Genomic DNA, 21,268 nt, shown 5'->3' with positions numbered 1-21,268 from the left:
AACGTTTGTAATTTTCGCGTTTCTTTTGTATTCATATTCGAAAAGGAATCATCTGAAAATACACTCAGGAAAAAAATAGCAGGAAGTAGCAGATATAAAACTACTTATACATTTTACCTGCGGGCTTTTGAGGGCGGGAGTGGGACAAAACTTAAATATTGCAAGCGGGAGAAAAATTATTTTTGTAGGAGCAGGTGGGAGCGGGCGGAAGCGGGCAGAAGCGGAACTGTAAAATCCGTCCCGTGCAGGTCTCTACTCTGACCTCAGCACTATTGGGTTGAATTGGAATGCTGACTGCACCCCAGGCCTTCTCACCCTATATCTTCTCAAAAGAGTGGAGGTTATTATAACAGCAAATGGGGACTAAATGTGAAATAGGATGTCCAAAAAGCAAAAAAAATCTTATTGTCAGGTGTCTACTAACATTTGTCTCTGAACTGTACATACAGTTTTTCAAGTAGATTCAATAGACTCAAAGATTACTGATTCTAGCTATCTTGCAACTTAACAAATTCTGACTAAATGTGGCATAAGGAATATCATTGGTTGATCAAGCAAAAGTTTTATGCTAAAGAGTATTAAAATGTAGCTGTATTGTGACATCATGCTTCAATTTTTCTAAAAATCACAATAGAATAGCTTTTTTTAAATGGACACCGAAACTTCTGATGGATATAATGTATATTCCTTGCAAATGCAATTATTGTTCTAATTAAGTCACATTTTCAGCAGCTGTTAGAGTCAGATAGCTGAAATCATGAGGGGATGTACAAATGCTTTAATGTAGCTATCCACAGTCATTAATGTAATAGATATTCCTTTCTAAAGGGCAGCTTTTCTTCTGTCATTCAGACATATATATATATATATATATATATATATATATATATATATATATATATATATATATATATAAAAACATATACACACATAAGTTATGTTATATGTAATTTTGTTATAAAACGGCATTATTTCTGAATGACTGAAGAAAAGCGGCCCTATACTAACACTCTATACTTATTATAATATAATAATATATAGACAATATACTTTTTAAAAATTATTTCTGCTAATTTTACTATTAAAAATTGCTGGTAGGAAGGTGAAAGCTTGGTGGTTAAGGACTTTGGCTCTGAAGGTTGTGAGTTCAAATCCGAGCCACATCAAATTGCCACTCCTGGGCAAGCTGCCTCACCCCATAGCTACTCAGTTGTATGAACAGGATAAATGTAAGCCACTCTGGTTAAAGACATCTGCCAGATGCTGTACTTGTAAAAACTGCACGCAAGTATTAAATCTACAACATTATAATATGTTTACTATCTTAGCTTTGGATGAAATTTAGGGTTACATTTTGGCCTAAATAGAATAGTCCTCGAATCAGTTTTTATCTACACAAAATTGTGATATTGTGTTATATTTGGCTATTCATGTTAATTATTGAATAGCCAAATCAGGAAAGCCTGAAACCTATGAAAATCTAAGGCTGTGTTTAATAATGTATTAACGCATCCTTGTACACTTCCCCTTGCCATTTTCGCTTTTGGAAATCTGCATAACCTCATCATAATTTAATACTCAAGTAACGTTTATTAGATGCCCTTTGTTAGAGGCCTGAGGGATCAAGGCAACATCTGTGATGTGAAAAAAACCTGCTCAGGGGGCATTGTGTTCTGAGATCACTTGCTTTTTGAAGCAATGATGCTGTGGATAAAGCTATTACAAAATGTATGAAGTGATTCTTCTTTTCTAACATAAATAACTGACAGGGGTTTTTTTTTACAATCTAGTCAATTAGCAAATTAGATATATAGTAGCTATACAGTATATACTGTAGCAGCTACTTACATTTACAACCATAGCATTTGGCAGATGTCCTTATTATAATAAATTCATTAGTATTACTTAAACCTTGTATATCGAAAAAAGAACTAAATACCTTTTCATGGAGATTGTACTCTTCTATCATATTGCACCTGTGTATGAGGGAGGGTTGTTGGGTGTGTTTGCACATGTTTGTGTGTGTCTTTGTTTGTGCCAAAAAACAAGCCAGAGGATGAGAACAGTGATTTTGGAGACACAGGTGCTATACTGCTTGTTGTGGACATTGTGCAAATGTTAATTATGTGCATGCAGGATCCAGCAGCTTTGATTAGTAATCCCTGTTTAATTGTGTGTGTGTGTGTGTGTGTGTGTGTGTGTGTGTGTGTGTGTGTGTGTGTGTGTGTGTGTGTGTGTTAGGGGGAATCAATGGTGCAACCCTCAAAATGTTTATTACAGTGTTGGTGCATATATTTAAGAGTACATGAGGGAAATGTGGCAATGTTTGTAGAAAAGAGAATGGTGTGTGTGTGTGTGTGTGTGTGTGTCTTTTCTCTATGTGGTCACAGCTTGTTTGCTTGTGTTTGGTGATTTGCCAGTGCAACCCACACTGGAATGTTTCCAGAGTTGCCAAAACCTGAACAGAAAACAGCTGACATCAATTGTGTGTGTGTGTGTGTGTGTGTGTGTGTGTGTGTGTGTGTGTGTGTGTGTGTGTGTGAGTAACAAGAATGCTTTGGGAATATACTGCAAGAATCCACAGCTTTTTACAGGCTGCTGAATTTCAGCAAGGGAGAACAGCACCTGAAATGAATGTCAAGATAATGAGGTAGTGTTAAAGTGATGTGTGTGTGTGTGTGTGTGTGTGTGTGTGTGTGTGTGTGTGTGTGTGTGTGTGTGTTTTACATGTTTTGACAGACTTCCTGTGAGCACACAAAATTGTTTAAACACATACATGCATTCATATGTGCGGATGTACACACTATATAAGTGAATATTTTACTTTTTTTATAAATCATATCCTTGAGTGTCTATCTGCACAGTTGCCAATTATTACACCTTAACAATAATGGAACTGTAATGAATTGACATTCGGTGCCACCCAGATGAAGGCAGGTTCCCTTTGGAGTCTGGTTCCTCACATGGATTCTTCCTCACATCATCTCACAGAGTTTTTCTTCACCACATTTGCCACTGCCTCGCTCATTAGGGATAAACTTACAGTTAGGTAGAACAAACTGATATACTTTTATAAACGCCGTTTTACCTCTGTAAAACTGCTTTGAGAAATGTCCATTGTTGAAAATGCCATGCAAATAAAAATAAATTCAAATGAATTGAACATTTACACAATTATCCAATGAAAACATGAAAACACATAAGATCATGCAAATAAAAAATAATTAAATTAGTAAAAATAATTATCTTTTTCTAACTTGTGAAGTTTGGTAATTTCAATATCCACTGTAGCTCTTGATTCCTGTTCATGGCTGAAAAGAGCAATACCTAACGTGCTTTTCTGCTTCTGAAGGCAATTTGACTTAGGGTTCGATGTATTGTGCATTCAGAAATGCTCTTCTGTTCACCACAGTTGTATGGAGTGCTTCTGTATGCTATTGTAGACGTCCTGTTTAGTCAGTTATTTTTATGTTTATAATTTTCTTTTGCACCATTCTGTATAAAAAGCCTGCTGGGTGTAAAAATAAAAAGGATCAGCAGTCTCAGAAAAGCACAAGCCAGTCTGGTAGGAACCACCATGCCATTGTCAAAGGCATTACATTTTTGATTTTCACTGAAGCTCTTGTCCTGTATCTATTTCAATTAAATTTAAATGTTATTTAGAGAAAGCTTTCAACAATGGACATTGTCCCATAGCAGCTATCCAGATATAAAGTGTTTATAAAGTTGTATAAAATAATGTAGACTACATGTTTGTTCCTTATAATTGTATGTTTATCTGTAATGATGGAGCCAGTGGTGATGAAAGCTTTCCTGAGATGGCATGAGGAAGAAAACCTTAAGAGGAACCAGACTCAAAATGGAACCCGTCACTCATCTGGGTGGCACCCAATGTCCATTCATTATAGGTCCAGACTGTAACAAATTTGCACAATCGTCTCTAGGTTACGTATGTAACCCTAGTTTCCTGAGGGAAGGAGACGCTGCGTCGAAACGCTTTGGGAACGCCTTGCATTGTCCACGCTCTGAATCACGTGCAAAATCCGGCCAATAGGCAAGTCGTGACATCACCGCGAAACCCAGGAAGCTACAAAATTCGCTTTTGTAAAAAAAACAAGGTAAGCGCCTCAGGGATGCAGAGAGTATGGCCTGTTGATGCAGCGTCTCGTCCCCTTTAGGGAACTAGGGTTAACCTAAAGAACCATTGGGAACGCTTTTGGGAGTGTCCAATCATGCCATACTGACGAGTTCCTGCCGCCTAGTGTGTCTGAGCACAACCAGCATGCAGGACAGAGGAGCTGATGTCAAGGTCATAGAACCTGACAAAGGCCAAAAGGTTGGACCAGCCCGCAGCATTGCATATGTCCTGGAGAGAAACTCCAGCAGACTAGGCCGTAGACCGATTGAGCCTCGACTCCAAAAGGAGTGCGAAGACCAGAGGACTCATAACATTAGAAAATCGCATCCATAATCCATCTGCTGAGAGTCTGCTTATTGGGCGGAAAACTCCTATGAGGGCCATAGCAGACAAACAGCTGCTCTGACTTTCTCCACGGACTCGATTTTGCTTCTCCTGGTCGGGGGCTAGGAAAGGAGGAGGGCAGAATGCCTGCAGGACGACAGGTCGTGAGGGAGGAAGTTTAGGATAGAGAAAAGCACTGGCCATGCCAGGAGCAAACTCCAGGAGAGAAACGGCCACGGAAAGAGCTGTAGGTCCCTGACCCTCTTTTGGGAGTTGCCAGAAGTTGCCAGAAGAAAGGTGGCCTTTACCGACAGATACCTAAGGGCCAACTCGGCCAAAGGCTCAAAGGGGGGCTCAGATAGAGCCACCAGCAGGGGTACAATAAGCAGAGATAGCGGACACGTAAAATTTCAGGGTTGACGGAGCCAACCCTGTGGCAAACTGTTCCTGCAAAAACTGAAGAACTGAACCACTGGTGGTGCTCACCACTGAAGAGGTCTCATATGGAGGAGGCCAAGTGGAATCACGTTGGACGCTGCCGCTATGAGACCCAGCAGCCTCTGAGACTGCTTCACCTTAGTGACTGGCCTACACAGTTGAGTCCCACGCTATGCCCAAGAAGGTGGTTCTTTGCAGTGGAGAAAGCACACTCCTTCTTGCTTTTAGTCTTAACCCCAGCTCCTTCAAACAGGCAAGAATGACACCTCGATGCCGGACTGCCTGAAGCTCTGATTGAGCTAATATAAACCAGTCGTCGATATAGTTTAGAATGCGGATGCCCTGAAGCCGTAGCGAGGCTAGAGCCGCATTTATGCACTTTGTGAAGGTGCGGGGTGAGAGTGCTAGGCTGAACGGGAGGACCTGATATTTGTAAGTTTCCCCTCCTCGAAAGCAAACCTCAGGAACCTTCTGTGAGTGGGAAGGATCGCTATGTGTAAATAGGGGTCCCTTAGATCTACTGTGACAAACCAGGCCTCGGACTTGATCTGAGATACAACCTCCTTGAGGGTGAGCATCCTGAACCTGAGCCACATGAGTGAGCAGTTAAAGGAGCGCAGATCTAGGATCAGCTGCAATCCGCCATCGTTCTTTGGAACAATGAAGTACTGGCTGTAGAAGCCTGACTGTCTATAGTTGGGGTCTCCTTCATTTGCTGCAAAACCTCGGGCGAAGATAGAGGGAGACACTCGCTGGAGCAATGCTGCGCCCCAAAGCATATCCCATGGCAGGGCTAACAGCTTGGCCTCCTCTGCCCGGAAATCTGATCGGGGAACCAGCCTCTCTGACCTTCTCAGAACGGCTGGAGCAATGCCCTGCAGCCGTGGATGCTTCCTGAGAAGTGATGGGTCCCCTACATCTCCAGTGGAGATGGAAGTGGCTTTCAACGGCTAATTAGGCAATACCGGGGCCTTCAGCAATGCAGCACCTGGGGAGAAATAGCCAGCTAGCGTCTCTTCAACCCTGGGCATCTCCCAATAGGGACTTCGTAAACCAGGTCTTCCAGGACTTGTACACCTCAGTGTACACGTCCTCAGAGGAAGAAAAGCTCCACGTTGCACGTGCAAGGAGAAGAAACCACCGAAAGGCATGCCCTGGGAAACGGGTGCTCGGCCCGGCAGGGGAGGCTAGAGGGAACTCATCTGTCTCCATGCCTTCTGCTAGGTCAGCCTGCGAGCCCCACGACCTTCGGTGCCGCTTCGCCTCTGCGAGAGTGGGACCTGAGCCACGAGGGAGAGCGCTCTCCTTGAAGAGTCAGATTCAGAGCATGAGGGGTTCCCAAAGCCTTTCAACGAAGCTCAAGTTCCTGAAAGGGAACTACTGTAACTGCATGATTTCAAATGCTGCACTGCTGCCACATGATTGTTTGGTGAAATAAATGTCCAAGTGTACAGGTGTTCCTAATAAAGCGGTCAGTGAGGTTGATCAGAGCATTTCCATCACATTAACCAGAACTGCTTTGACAAATCCCTCACTTTCGCTAAGTGTATGAGAGCTGTAACAGTTCACTAGACTTCTCTTGTGTTTCTGTCTTTCTTTCCTTGCGTCTTTAGAAATAGATACTTTGTTTCTTTGGATGTCATTTTCTGTTCTGCCTTCTCCCTTGCTAAAGAAATTTTGACTTTTGTTCTTTCATCCTATCTCTCTCTCTCTCTCTCTCTCTCTCTCTCTCTCTCTCTCTCTCTCTCTCTCTCTCTCTTTTATCTCTTATTTTCCTCTCATCCCTGTTTCTCAATTTGGTTGTTGCTGACTTCAGGCATATATTAAATTCATGTGCTGGCGGGACTTAAAGTAACTCATGGGAAATAAAGTGCCCTACAAACACACACACACACACACACACACACACACACACACACACACACACACAAATGCCCTCTTAATCCTACTGTACACAACATCTATCAATTACACACATTCAGATGCTTTAGAAAGAAAGCACAGATAAAATAAAACACTTCATCACTTTCTTGTTGTGTGTGTGTGTGTGTGTGTGTGTGTGTGTGTGTGTGTGTGTGTGTGTGTTTTATGTGTGTGTCTGCATGCGTGGGCAACTCACTGACCCCAGGGTGTGTATTCTCGCTGAGTGTGTGCTGTCGCAGGCATATTCATGCACAATGGCCTCTTCTGATTGGTGATATGTGAGAGTTTGAAAGGAGCCTCTTGTCAGTGTTTGTGGTGTGTCTACGCAATAAGACGTCACGTGACTTGGATCCCGCATTCCGTTGCCTGCACATTCCTACACTGTACACACACACACAGACACACAATCGATTTTAAACTATACAAAGATTTTTTTTTCTTGCACAAAAGCTAACCACAGTGTCTGACCTGCACTGCCTTTCTCACCATGTGTCTCTTTCTCGCCATTTTTTGGTTCTGCCCGACTGACTCATCCCCCCGTGCTGTCATACTTTGGCATGCTCCGCTGCCCTACATGCCTCTGCACAGTAGGGACTAGGCAGCACCCGACCTCCAAAATCCCCTCAAAATCAACGCCAAGTGAACCAATGTTTCCCTTTCTCAATCACATCACATCACACACACACACACACACACACACACACACACACACACACACACACACACACACAGAGAGTGATGTAATACTTGGTTACAATGATACTCACTAATCCGTTCTGACATGGCTCCTACATTTTATAAAGATGTGCACACACTTCCAGATATGTGAATATCTATTATAATAAACTATAAATTGTGTAATAATAAGGAGGTGTCTAAAGCATAGACTGGAAGGATGTATTTGTGTTTGAGAAACAGTGCTGAAAATTTCCTAATAGTATTATTATGATTATCATTATTAACAACAAATCTTTTCTCGTGAAAAATAATTATGATCGTTCACTTCACAATATACAGTGTGTATCACTTATGATTGCTTGTGATACAAGGCAATATGTTTTACTTCTATCCCTAATATTTTTTAGGGATAAAAAAACAAGAAATCATAAAATACATAAATCTATATACCAAGTTTAAATCTTAAAGCTACTAACTTTCAGGCCATCAGAGCCAGCGAAGCCATCAGAATCATTGACTTACATTTTAAGATATTTTTGTCCTTATATACGTCTTAAATTATTCCAAATAATTCATTCTCTTTATTGCTTCATGTTTCTCTGACCACCAACAGAAAGTTTACAGTAGAGTTTCTATTCAATCAGATTTCAGCAAATCAAATAAAAACAAATACATTTTATTTGTCACATAAACATACATACAGAGTACGACATGCAGTGAAATGCTTTTTATGATGGTCCGGCATGAGGAAATAGAATGAGGAGAAAAAAAGAAGGTAGATAAATAAAAAGAAAAGTATAAACTATGTAAAATATATAAAGATATATGTGGAAAAAAAAGTGTAAATTTTTTTTTGATGGTTTTTGATTATTTCAGCCATCACATTAATGTTACCAGCACTGGGAACTTTTGCAGGCTTTACTGTACTGTAAACTAATGAAGCTGATGCTTTAACCAATCAGATTTCAAGTTGGCCACTCTGGGTCATCTAGCAGGCATACAATTATGTCTGCATTTTCACATCCTTTGATTGGATGGTTAGAGAGCCACTAGTCAGTGCTCACAAACTGCATGTGTAGCAAACGCTACAAAAAAGCTCAAATATATTTGTGTGAATTTAATAGTTGGCTTTTTTTAATCCATAACAGCTGACAGAAGAAGAAATTCATTTGGTCACAGATTTACTTACAGGGACATGTTTTAGAAGCCTGACATTGTGAGGAAAGGTCAGCCAAGACAGTTTAAGTTGTTTTTCATAAACTATTTATACTTTTGCATTTGTTTTCCCATACAATTTGCTAATAAATCCCACAATTTACCTTCATTTCACATCCCCAGGAAAAACGTAATGAATGGGAAAAAAATGCACTGAAAAACTAGGCTCATTTTATGAGGTTAATATTAATGCTTCTGCTAGAGATCTTGTTGTGTTCAATGTGTTTTTTGCTTTCGTAATGGCATTAAATCATCAGAGTCTGTTTTTTGTCTGTTATTTGTCATTGTTATACTGCCTTTCTGTATAATATTGATGGTTTCTTTAGCAGTTGTATCATAATGATGGTATTAAGAGTTTATTTAGGTACCTGTTAACTTTATTAAGCATAAATTATTGAAGCACAATTATTTAAAATTATTCCCTTTTGGGAAAATAAATTCTATTTATCTTTAAATGTAACGTTCAAATCCAAAAGATATTGCTTTTAATTTGTATATTTGTTTCAAAATAAATAGATAAATAAATAGACCCTCAATAAACTAGTTTTTTAGTGTAGTAATCAATTTTTTATTTTAGATTTTTAAGATTATTGAACACCAGTAATACGTCTCTATGTATCAGGTCTTGGCAATCAACTGTTTTTGATGGTAAAAATGCACACACAAACACCTAATAAAACATAAAGCAGCTGAACAGAGTGTTGCATATTTTGGATAATTGTGTGTGAGAGAGAGAGAGAGAGAGAGAGAGAGAGAGATCATAGATCAGCAGCTTCCTGGCACCTGTCTTGTTAGTGAAAAACAGTTCTGAAAAATCCATACTGAATTTATTTCCTCATGCCAGAACACACACACAAACAGACACACACACACAGCATGGCTTCTCATTAAAATTACCTTAAGTGAATGGGGATTATTAAATATTATTAGAAGGAAATAATGGCCAAAGTGTGAAGTCTGAATGTTTTATTTTTCTGTCTTGTGTGTATTATTGTGTGTGCCTGTTTGTTTGTGTGTGATTTGTGAAGTGCAGTCACAGCCAGTACTCACTCTCTCTGCTTCAGCTGCTGCTGATGCTGGGTAGCCTGAACATCATCTAAAGAAAAAAACGGAAGCCGAGTGCACGTCTTCCCTCGCCAAGGTAGCCTTTCCACTGCCAAAACTCTTGTAGTGCCTCCTCATGGCACAGTTACAGGACACTCTATGATCCCAGGGTGAACTCCAGGGGATCTTGGAACAGCAGTTGCACCCTAGAGACATGGTGCACAGGCCCACGGCATGTGGACATGCTCTGGCACTTAGTCAGCCACTGCCTCAACTATGGGTTAAATAGCAAGCTGGTGTCCCTGTTCGCATAGACATGACTATGTACTGACTCAATGGACTGATAAATGGAGCCAGCAATGTGCTGTGGAAGGCGTAGGGCATAATTTCTTTATCGTTTACTGCATTCTAACCTACTTTAAACCATCTTGATTCAGTCCTGCCACTGGACCTAAGTGGAAGAGTAGACGGTTTCTCATTTTAACGTAAGTCAAACCTTAGTCATGGCAATGAATGAGTGAATGAGCAGCAGGAGTGGACACTTTGGTGCACCTGGCTTAAGGGAGGGTGTGAACAGATTTCTTAAACACTCCCAGTTTCAATCTAGACAAGCCAGTTTACCATATCTGGTAGAAAAAAGACAAGTGGTAAGGTCATGGTAAAGGCTTTCACCATTGGACACAATGGTGGAAAAAAACATTTCCAGTTCCCAGTAATACAGACCAAAGAAAAGCAATACGCTTGTAGAAAAATAACTGGTATTCTATAGAGAAGATGCTGAAACAATAAGTGAAATATGCTTTGCAAAAAAAGGTCAGTTGAAGAAAAGCAGAGCAAACCACACATTCCAGTGGAGTAGCAGAGCCAGAAGGGATTGTAAGAAAGGCAGAAAAGAAAGGCATTGTAGGATTTGCAATCAAGAATAAGCTGGTAGGCACACTAACAAATCTCCCAAAGAAGATCGATAAGCGCTTAATGATACTGAGGCCAAAAATGCAAAAACAAGTAACTATTGTTAGTGCATATGCTGCCACAATGACCAATTATGGAATTCAAAATGTTCTCAGATCTGAAAAAAGATACAGTACAGTCTGATGAGCTGATACGAAGCTATTATAATGTCAGAGTGTGAACTGAATAGCCGGGCTAGTCATTACTATACATGAAACAGGGACATTTCTACAGGGACAGTTCTACAGTAAACACAAGCTTTATCTCACCAAAACAGTCTTTCACCATACCAACAAGTAATAAGATATCTTGGATGCATCTATTATAAGGTCACCTTCATTTAATCAGATATGTAATCCTCAAGAGGAAGGTCAGATCAAAAAGATATTGAACGCTCTTGATTGCTGGACAGATAACAGACTTGCCATCTCCAAGTTGCAGCTCATGGTGTAGCCACGTTGGTCAAAAGCTTTAACAACAAGCTGAGCAAGCTGCATGCTCCTCTCAAGATATTGTTTATGATGTAGCCTTCAAGACAATTGGTCTTGTCAAGCAAAAAACACAAGAGTGGTTTGACAAAAATGGAGCAATCACAAACCTTCTCAAGGAAAAAAATCAAACATTGTAGATTCAAGCCTATGTCAATAGCAAGGAAATGAGGCATTCTATAAATCCACCAGAATCTTGTTTGGTACCCCACCATCTAGAGCCTTCCTTTTCTCAGTGCTGAAGGGTCAACATTACTCACAGAGAAATCTCAGAACCAAGTTGTCCGAGGCACATAAAGTGCATTATGTGCAAACAGACAAACAGCAATCTAAAGGTGTGCAAAACAGCATGAAAACAGTTAATATATGATTACATATTTTGGATGTGCATAAATTGACACGACTATTGAATGTGCGTTTGAGTTAAGGTTGTAACAGTTCAGTAACACACAGTTGAGTGTGTGTGTGTGTGTGTGTGTGTGTGTGTGTGTGTGTGTGTGTGTGTGTGTGTGTGCCACACGCCTGTGCCTGTGTGTGTGTGTGTCAGTTCTGTGTGTTGAGAAGTCTGGTGGCTTAAAAGGAAAAACTTTTACACAGTCTGGATGTAATGCCCAAATGCTTTGGTTTCTCTTTCCTGATGGTAGTAGAGTGAAGAGTGTGTGTGAGGAGTGTGTGAAAGTGCAGTTCCCAAACCAGGCTGTGATGCAACTGCTCAGAATGGTCCCTCTGTGGAACATGGTCAGGATGGGTGAGGGAGATGGGCTTTCCTCAGACTTCTCAGAGAGTAGAGATGCTGCTGGGCTTTCTTGCTGATAGAGCTTGTGTTGAGTTACCAGGTGAAGTTCTCCACTAGATGAACATCAAGGAATTTGGTGTTCTTGACGATCTCCAAGGAAGATCAATCACTGTTTAGTGGAGAATAGTCGGTCTGTGCTCTCCTACACTCAACAACAATCTCTTTGGTTTTGTCAAAGTTTAGAGGCAGGTTGTTGGCTCTACATGAGGTTGGTAGTCGTTGCACCTCCTCTCTGTATGCTGACGTGTCGTTGTTGCTGATGAGACCTATCACGTCCGTGTCATCAACGAACATGATGATGTGATTCGAGTTAGGTATTGTTACACAGTTGTGATTTAGCAGAGTGAACAGCATTAGGCTGAGCACCTAGCACTGAGGGGCCCAAGTGCTTAATGTGGTGGTGCTGGAGATGCCATTCCTGAGCCGGACTGACTGAAGTTAGGAAGTCCAGGATCCAGTTGCAGAGATGTTCAGGCCCAGTTGGGTCAGCTTCTCAATCAGGTGCTGAGGGATGATAGTGATAAATGCTGAACTGAAGTCTATGAACAGCATTCGTATGTACTGTATGTGTCATTATTGTCCAGGTAAGTGAGGGCCAGATTGGACAACAAACAAATGGACTGTTTTTTTTCTCTGCACTTAACTGAGTGTGTCTTACTATAGTATGTATTTGTACATTAATTGTAGTAGCACTAATAAGGTTTTTGACTCTGTACTGACTTTTTTCTTGCCAAGTCACACTTGTGAATTGAAATCAGTTCCAGGTGACTACCTTGTGAATCAGATAAGAGAATGTTATAAGTTTGCCAAGCGGTTATCTAAGCTACATGTAGCTACTTTAGACGATCTAAAATCTAAAACATACTCTGTTTTGTTTAACATCCATAGTTTGGATGTAATCAGTATTAATGTACAATGTTGAACATAATAATAATAAAAAGTAAAAACACTAAAAGGGGTGTGCCCACAACTTTTGACAGGTACTGTATTTACATTGAATGTTACACAACATCCATGAGACACGATTCCTATTATTTTGAATGTTGGAGTAGTAAAATATAGGCAAATGTCAGTCACTGATTCGGGTTTATAAAAAGATGTATTAGAGTATTGAGTGTAAAAGAGTATTATTGTGTGTGTGTGTGTGTGTGTGTGTGTGTGTGTGTGTGTGTGCAGCTCTGTGGGATTCTCATCATTATCCTGATATCTATAAATATGCTGGCTTCTTTTTAAAATTTCTTTTGTTTCTGGGTCACCTACTCCTGTCTGGATCTTCACATACAGAAGAAAGGAAGCAGGAAGTAAGCCTGCAAAACACACATCACACACATCAAAGTGTGTGTGTGTGTGTGTGTGTGTGTGTGTGTGTGTGGGTGTGTGGGTGGGTGTGTGTGGTGTGGGTGTGTGTGTGCGTGTGTGTGCCTGTGTGTTTTTGTGTTATATTTGTGTTGATTTTCTTTTACTTTACTGTGTGAATTAATGTTTGTCTTTGTGAATGCAAGTAAACTTCAGACAGCAGAGGCTTAAAAAGAGGACTGTGTGAACTTTATTTATTGAAGACAAAGCAATTGCATTCATCCATCTTCAAATATCAGTTTGTGAGATCAGAAAAGGTTACGCAGTTCCTCTTGAGTATAAAAACATCGCCTAATATTTAAAGGTTACTTTAATCACTGACAAATTAGAAGTGAGTTGTTTGTCTATGAAATCATTTCTCCAACTTTAATATTGTAATGTAAGTCATGCCTTTAATATAGACATGGTTAAAATGAAGATGGATATAGAATCAGTTTTTTATTTACTGCTAGACAAATGTCAGTCTAACCATCAGCAAATGTGTGAGTGAAAGAAGAAATATTTAATTTCCCACGTATAAAAATATTTCATAGTTCTGTTTATTTGACAAAACCAATAGACTGTTTTTGTTCATGATGACGGTAATAAGGCTGATAGTATTCCTGTTATAATTGGCTTTAATTTGTTATTGTTATTTATATAATCGTTCGATATCTCAAAATAATGTTTTTCTTATTTTTGGGTTATCACTACTGCCTGTCAAAAGCATTAAAACACTTAGTCTTTAATGGTTTCTGAGAAACATGGATGGTCCTATTTTATATGCATCAAACTAAGTAAAAACTAGTCAAAAACCCACAAGAATTGGACAGTGAATGACAAGCAAATTTGACATTTTTGGCTTTAACAGAAGAACTTATTTAAAATGAAGCAGATGTTAGCAGACTACCTAACCCTCACAGTCAAACATGGAGGTGGAAGCTTAATAGTTTGGGGTTGTTTTGAAGGTTGGAGACTTATTCCATGTAAAAGGAATACCAAACAAACATGGCTACCCTTCGACATGGTTAATTGGAAACACCTTCCCCATATAACAAGACCCGAAGCAGGCGTCCAAGTCTCATTTAACATTTAATGAGCAAACAGTCAGCTAAAACGGCCTGCCCAATCACCAGACCTAAATTCTATTGAACTTCTCGGAGATGAACTGGATCGCAAAATCAGAAAGAAACATACAAGTGAAGCACTGCTTCGGCAAGTTTTACCCAAAGCATAGCAATGTATTTCAGCTGAAGTTTCAGAGAAATTAACTGTCTAGATGCCAAGAGTATGTAAAGCTGTTATTCATACTAAGAGATGATTTTTTCTTTAAAAATAAAGTGTAAAATTTGTACATTAATATACTGGTAAAAGTAAACAAGTATTTTAAACTAAAAGTAATATATAAAAAAACTGTATATTACCCTAAACTAAGACATAATCATGACAATAAAAAAAAAAAAAAAAGAACAATGTGTATCTGGTACAAGTATCTGTACAAGAAACGCAGTTACTAATTGGACTAAATTAAAGCTATCTTGCCAGCATTTACTGTATGTCTATTAGCTGCTAGTGTAATAATTTGATGATTGACTAAACTATTTGCATTTAAAAATAAAATTTGGAAGGCACATATTGCATGTGGCATTGCTTTTTCTGAGATTTCCACATTGTCTTATGAGCTTATGAACTTCAGCATTTATCTTGCAACTTTACCAGGGATAAAGTGCGCTTTTCAGCTGTGAATAAATCACTCGCTCTCTATCTATCTATCTATCTATCTATCTATCTATCTATCTATCTATCTATCTATCTATCTATCTATCTATCTATCTATCTATTTTTAAACATCTTTAAGATAATGTATAATATAAACAAAAAGCCAAGATTTGCAAATCTCCAAAACCCATATTTTATTCACAATAGAACATATTAGATGTTTTTAAAAAAAAATTGTAAAATCAACATTGGATGCCGGTGAAACTGTGAGCCGTCCAGCAGCAATACATTAAAAACACCTCCAGATATCATTGTAAACACAGTTCTATCATGAAAAGAAGAAGTTATATATGCACATGATTCAGAAACAGTGTTGTCTTCTTTGGGATAGAGATATAGACTGAGCCAAAGAGCAACAAAAATGTTCTGTGTTCAGAAGAATCGAAATTTGAAATTCTCTTTGGAAACTACAGTATGAACGCCGCATCCTCTGGACTACATAGAAAAGGGACTGTTACAAATCTCACTGGTTCGTTGAAACAGCAAGACAGGCAATAGCTCACCAAGCAGAGCTTTCTTTATTTTACTCACATTTTCACCCCGATGCTTTTTTCCCCCCAGTACTCACACCAGGGCTCACCACACTCTCGCGGTTCCTGCCACCTTTTCTCCCACATACCCCCAAACGCCTGACCCAGGTAAAGGAAATGTCAAGCCTGGTGAAGGAGAAGGGGAACAAGAGAGAGAGGGGGAGCTGCCTGTCCCCAGGTACACCGTGATCTGGACTAGATGGCAGGTGATGGCGTTCCAGGATGCAGGTGACGGCAACTATAACAAATCTCACTGGTTTCGCACTGTAAAAAAGGGGAGACAGGCAATAGTTCACCAACAGAGGTTTTTTTTTTTTACTTCTATTTTTGGCACGGCGCTTTCCTTTCCAGTACTCATGCCGGGGCTCATCCACACTCTTGCAGTTTCAAACAACCACCCGAGCTCCTTCGCAGACGCCTTCATCACTCTTGTTGTCCGCCTGAGCACACTCGCGGATCGGCATTACTTTCTCTCTTTTTTTAGGGAAGGCCTTGCATATTAAGTCAAAACAATGCTAAACCGCAGTTTGCATCTATTACAACACAATGGCTTTGTAGTAGAAGAGTCTGGGTGCAGTAAACATATGAAACAAAACGAAAAATATGACAAAGAAGACCCAGGACAGATGAACAGATAAAGTTGTGTTCAAAATTATTCAACCCCCACTGAAATTGATTGTTTTGGTCGGTTTGACATTGATTATGATCATTCAGTCATCCTGCTTACAATTAAATCAAAGAGGCACGTGTAGGTCAGACAAATATAACATAACATTTATAATGAAATAACCACAAATGTCTTTTCTGAGCTCACATCATTATCAGTTTTATTCAACCCCCAAGTGACATTCAATCTTAGTACTTAGTACAACATCCTTTTACAGTTATAACAGCTTTTAAACGTGAAGCATAGCTTGACACAAGTGTCTTGCAACGATCTACGGGTATCTTCGCCCATTCATCATGGGCAAAAGCCTCCAGTTCAGTCACATTCTTAGGCTTGCGCACTGCAACTGCTTTCTTTAAGTCCCACCAGAGGTTCTCAATCGGATTTAAGTCTGGTGACTGCGATGGCCACTTCAAAATGTTCCAGCCTTTAATCTGCAACCATGCTCTAGTGGACTTGGAGGTATGCTTGGGATCATTGTCCTGTTGAAAGGTCCAACGCCTTCCAAGCCTCAGGTTTGTGACGGACTGCATCACATTGTCATCCAATATCTCCTGGTACTGAAGAGAATTCATGGTACCTTGCACACGCTGAAGCTTCCCAGTACCTGCAGAAGCAAAACAGCCCCAAAGCATGATTGACCCCCCGCCATGCTTCACAGTAGGCAAGGTGTTCTTTTCTTCATAGGCCTTGTTCTTCCTCCTCCAAACATAGCGTTGATCCATGGGCCCAAACAGTTCTAATTTTGTTTCATCAGTCCACAGAACACTATCCCAAAACTTCTGTGGTTTGTCCACATGACTTTTGGCATACTGCAGTCGACTCTTCTTATTCTTTGGGGACAGCAAGGGGGTGCGCCTGGGAGTTCTGGCATGGAGGCCTTCATTACGCAGGGTGCGCCGTATTGTCTGAGCAGAAACTTCAGTACCCACATCTGACAAATCTTTTCTCAGTTCCTCAGCAGTCACACGGGACTTTTCTCCACTCTACGCTTCAGGTAGCGCACAGCAGTCAAGTCAGCATCTTCTTTCTGCCACGACCAGGTAGCGTTTTAACAGTGCCCTTTGCCTTGAATTTGCGAATGATGCTTCCTATGGTGTCTCTTGGTATGTTTAACATCTTTGCAATCTTCTTATAGCCATTGCCCTTCCTGTGAAGAGTAATCACCTGTTCTCTTGTCTTCCTGGACCATTCTCTTGACCTCACCATGTTTGTAACCACACCAGTAAATGTCTAGAAGGAGCTGAGTATCACAGTAATTTTAAAACTGCCTAATTGGTGCTTATTAGGCTTTATTGCTGCTCCCTGATATCCACAGGTGTTTTCAATACCTGATTGAAAACACTTCATTGAACCTCTGTTCTTCAGAGTGGTAGTCTTTAAGGGGTTGAATAATTATGTCAATGAAGAATTCACAAAAGAAACATTTACTACTGTATTACAAAACTAATTGATGTCATTTTAGTTGCATATGGTTCTTTAAGAAGTCCTTGTAGGATTTCATTCTGAATACAATTACAAATGTACACTAAATTCCCTAAAACCATTTACAGCATTGGGGGTTGAATAATTTTGAACACAACTGTAGAATCCTGTTTCAGACTAAAATGAGACAACATTCCTCACCCAAAACTTAGCAACTGGTTTCATTGGTTCCAAGAAATATTCAGACTGTTGTTAAAAAAAAGAGGGGAAGGTACACTAGGGTTATCATGGCCCTGTCTCAAAATTTTGAGATGTGTCGCAGTCAACAATTATTTAAATTACCCTGATTTTTTCCTTAAAATTTCCTCAGTTTAAAAATGTATGTGTTTTTATGTCCTGTTGTGAATAAAATATGGGTTTAAGAGATTTGCAAATCATTGAATACTGTTTCTTTATACTTAACATTTTTCCCAACTCTTTTGGAATTGGGGTTGTAGAATTGGATGCATTAGTCTAACATTAGATCTTTCAGTTCAATATTGTTCAATAACAATAGTAGCATAATTTCCAACCAGTGCTGTCAGGGTGGAAAAATCACTAACACGCCATCACAAACATACAAAAACAGGCAAACGCGTTCATGAGACACTATCAAAATACAGTGGCTTGCAATGAATTTGAATGCTGAATGGCAAATTTTTTACCTTGGAATTAAAGCAAGATAATGGCACAGTGGCAAAAATATTCTTCCCAATCAGTACTGTCTTTGGTAAGTAAACACTTGCAAAACTTGTTTTCTATACCAAACACATACACAAATACATACAAATACACAAGCACATACACATTTTTATTCATGAAACACCATTTTAACTAAATTCAACTATATTGCTCTATAAGTGTGCATATAATACAAATAAAAGCACTTAGCTACATTTCAGTGCTAAAGTTATATCTCAGTATTACATTTCTTTGTAGTGGGGTGCAGGGCTGGTGGCAGCAGTGGGCAGGAGTCAGCTTAGTCCACCCAATCAAAGTTTGATTTTATTATTTTACACAAAAGGGAAAAATAACTGAAAATACATGATTTCTTACTTTTGATTGGGTGGCAGTGTACTTCTAATGAACAATGATCAGTCTGTAACAGTCCTACACAAAGCCCCACCCCAGCAGCGTAGAATAATTTTTCATCCACTCGCTTTACACTACTTTCAATTCAACATGTTTACAAGCTTTAGCATAATACTGGCTTGTTATTTTTATTTTGTCAACTTTTCTCAGTTTCTGATTGCTGTGCAGCAGCTAAGGAATGCTCATTTTATTGACATAAAATTTTATTACAGTTCATTCAACTGCTGTTACAACTTGACATGGATCTATGTTTTTTTAAGCCTACAAGCAAGAATAGTGCTGCATGTGTCTGTAGCGATGCTGCTGTTAGCACATCGGAGGCTATGCAAATTTAAGATTACCCTCCAAAAGCACTGTTCCTTTTCAATCCCAAGCAAGTGCCCCAAAGCAGGCCCATTTCCTAGCTGTTTCAGCCCCAGTTCAGGTGGTTAGCACTTTAATTAACAACGCTCTATCTCAGCTAATATTAGCTCATTACCCAAAGCGTGCTTACGGTAATATATGCCACTCATTTTATCCTTCCTGGTACCGCACACGACTAGGGCTGTAGACCTATAATTTGGTGTCTTTTGCATCATGTGAGAGTTTCTTCTCCACACTGTCAAGGATCCTAGCCCACTATGTTACTTTAAAAGAAAGAGGTTATCTTGGCCTATTAGAAATGTATAAGAAATACTTCAGGCATGGATAAATTTGTAAGGATTATTGCCAAGGGAAACAATTGATTAATGCGATAGATAGATAGCTAGATAGCTAGATAGCTAGATAGATAGATAGATAGATAGATAGATAGATAGATAGATAGATAGATAGATAGATCAATTGATCGATTGATCGATTGATTCCAGAAATTATTCACAACGCTTCACTTCTTCCACATTTTGGTATGATCCAGCCTTATTCCAAAATAGATTAAATTCATTATTTTCCTCAAAATTCTACCAACAATACCCCATAATGACAACATAAAAGAAGTTTGAAATCTTTGCATTTAAACAGGCAAAGGTTTATTAAAACTGTTCAGTTTTAGTGTGAATTAGATCTTTTCTAATTTTGTAAATATTAGTTATGGGGAGAACTGGATTAGGTCTTCCAATGATTGCCAACCTATTCTTTGTACCAACCCACCCTAATTTAATTGGCTAGAGCCAGCCAGCCATACATACATACATAATATTTATGTATATAACTATTAGAATACAATATTAATAGAATAGAAAGATTAATTGGATTTCCTCAATAATGTCTGTACCACCAGATTATCACAGGAAGGTGGGGAAAAAAAGATTAAAAAGATAGAGCTGAAGGCAGAAGTGAAATTGCAATACCCAAGCCGGGGAATGTAAAATAGGGGAATAAAAAAGTGGCTTTTTGCATTGCTACTTTGAAGTTAGCTGTGAAGAGTGTGCTGGTGTAGTGTGCATTAACGTGAGAAGTGCGTGCGTGACTCATGGTCATAACTTTGTTCGTCAGCGTGAAGCACGTCTGAAGAGCAGTGCGCAGAAGTGCTCACCCCCACACACTCTTCTTACTCATTCATTAATGGCATGTCCGTGTGTGGGCTTCCAATAAAGCAGAACTTTTCAATGTCCATTTTTAGAAGAGACGTCTTGCAGCTGATGCCTGCCATGAGTCAATGTTCAGACTCACAAGTTCATTTTGATCTGACTGCATTCAGCTTGTGCTATTGTCCAAAGGCATCTTACATTAACTAATTACACTGGTGGCATAACAATAAAAAAATTGTCTGGTATTCAATTGAAGACCTCTTGACACAATGTAGAGGAGTGAGAATATGCCATCCTCACAGTATAATGTCATGAGAAAAACTGAAAAGAATATAGCATTATTTTATGCATCATTACTATTAATCTAAATACATTGATCACAAACTGTTCTCCATGACAGTTAACTGTAGATGATAGATAGATAGATAGATAGATAGATAGATAGATAGATAGATAGATAGATAGATAGATAGATAGATAGATAGATATGCAAAAGCTGATAAGCAAGCACAGTAAGTATATGTTATACATATGTGAAATATTAGGCAGGGTGTATGTAAGGTATATATGAATACACATTCATATATGTAAAATATTACGGCAAATCTATGTAAGAATAATGGGTATGTAAATGTATGTATATATGTTTATTGTATGCACAACTGTAACTGTACAGTTATACACAGTTTTTATATAATATTCTTCTTCTTCTTTCAGGTGCTTCCAATAGGGATCATCCATCTCCATACTACACTGTCCTCTATATCTGCCTCTTTCAAACCACCTACCTGCATGTCTTTCTTCACCACATACATAAACCTCCTCTTGGGTCTTCCTCTTTTCCTCCTTTTTGGTGGTTCCATCCTCAGCATTCTCCTACCGATATACCCCATGTCCC

Source organism: Silurus meridionalis, chromosome 18, assembly GCF_014805685.1.
Source record: "Silurus meridionalis isolate SWU-2019-XX chromosome 18, ASM1480568v1, whole genome shotgun sequence".
Lineage (NCBI taxonomy): Eukaryota > Metazoa > Chordata > Actinopteri > Siluriformes > Siluridae > Silurus > Silurus meridionalis.
The sequence above is the reverse complement of the archived record's forward strand: the minus strand, read 5'-3'. Positions refer to the sequence as shown.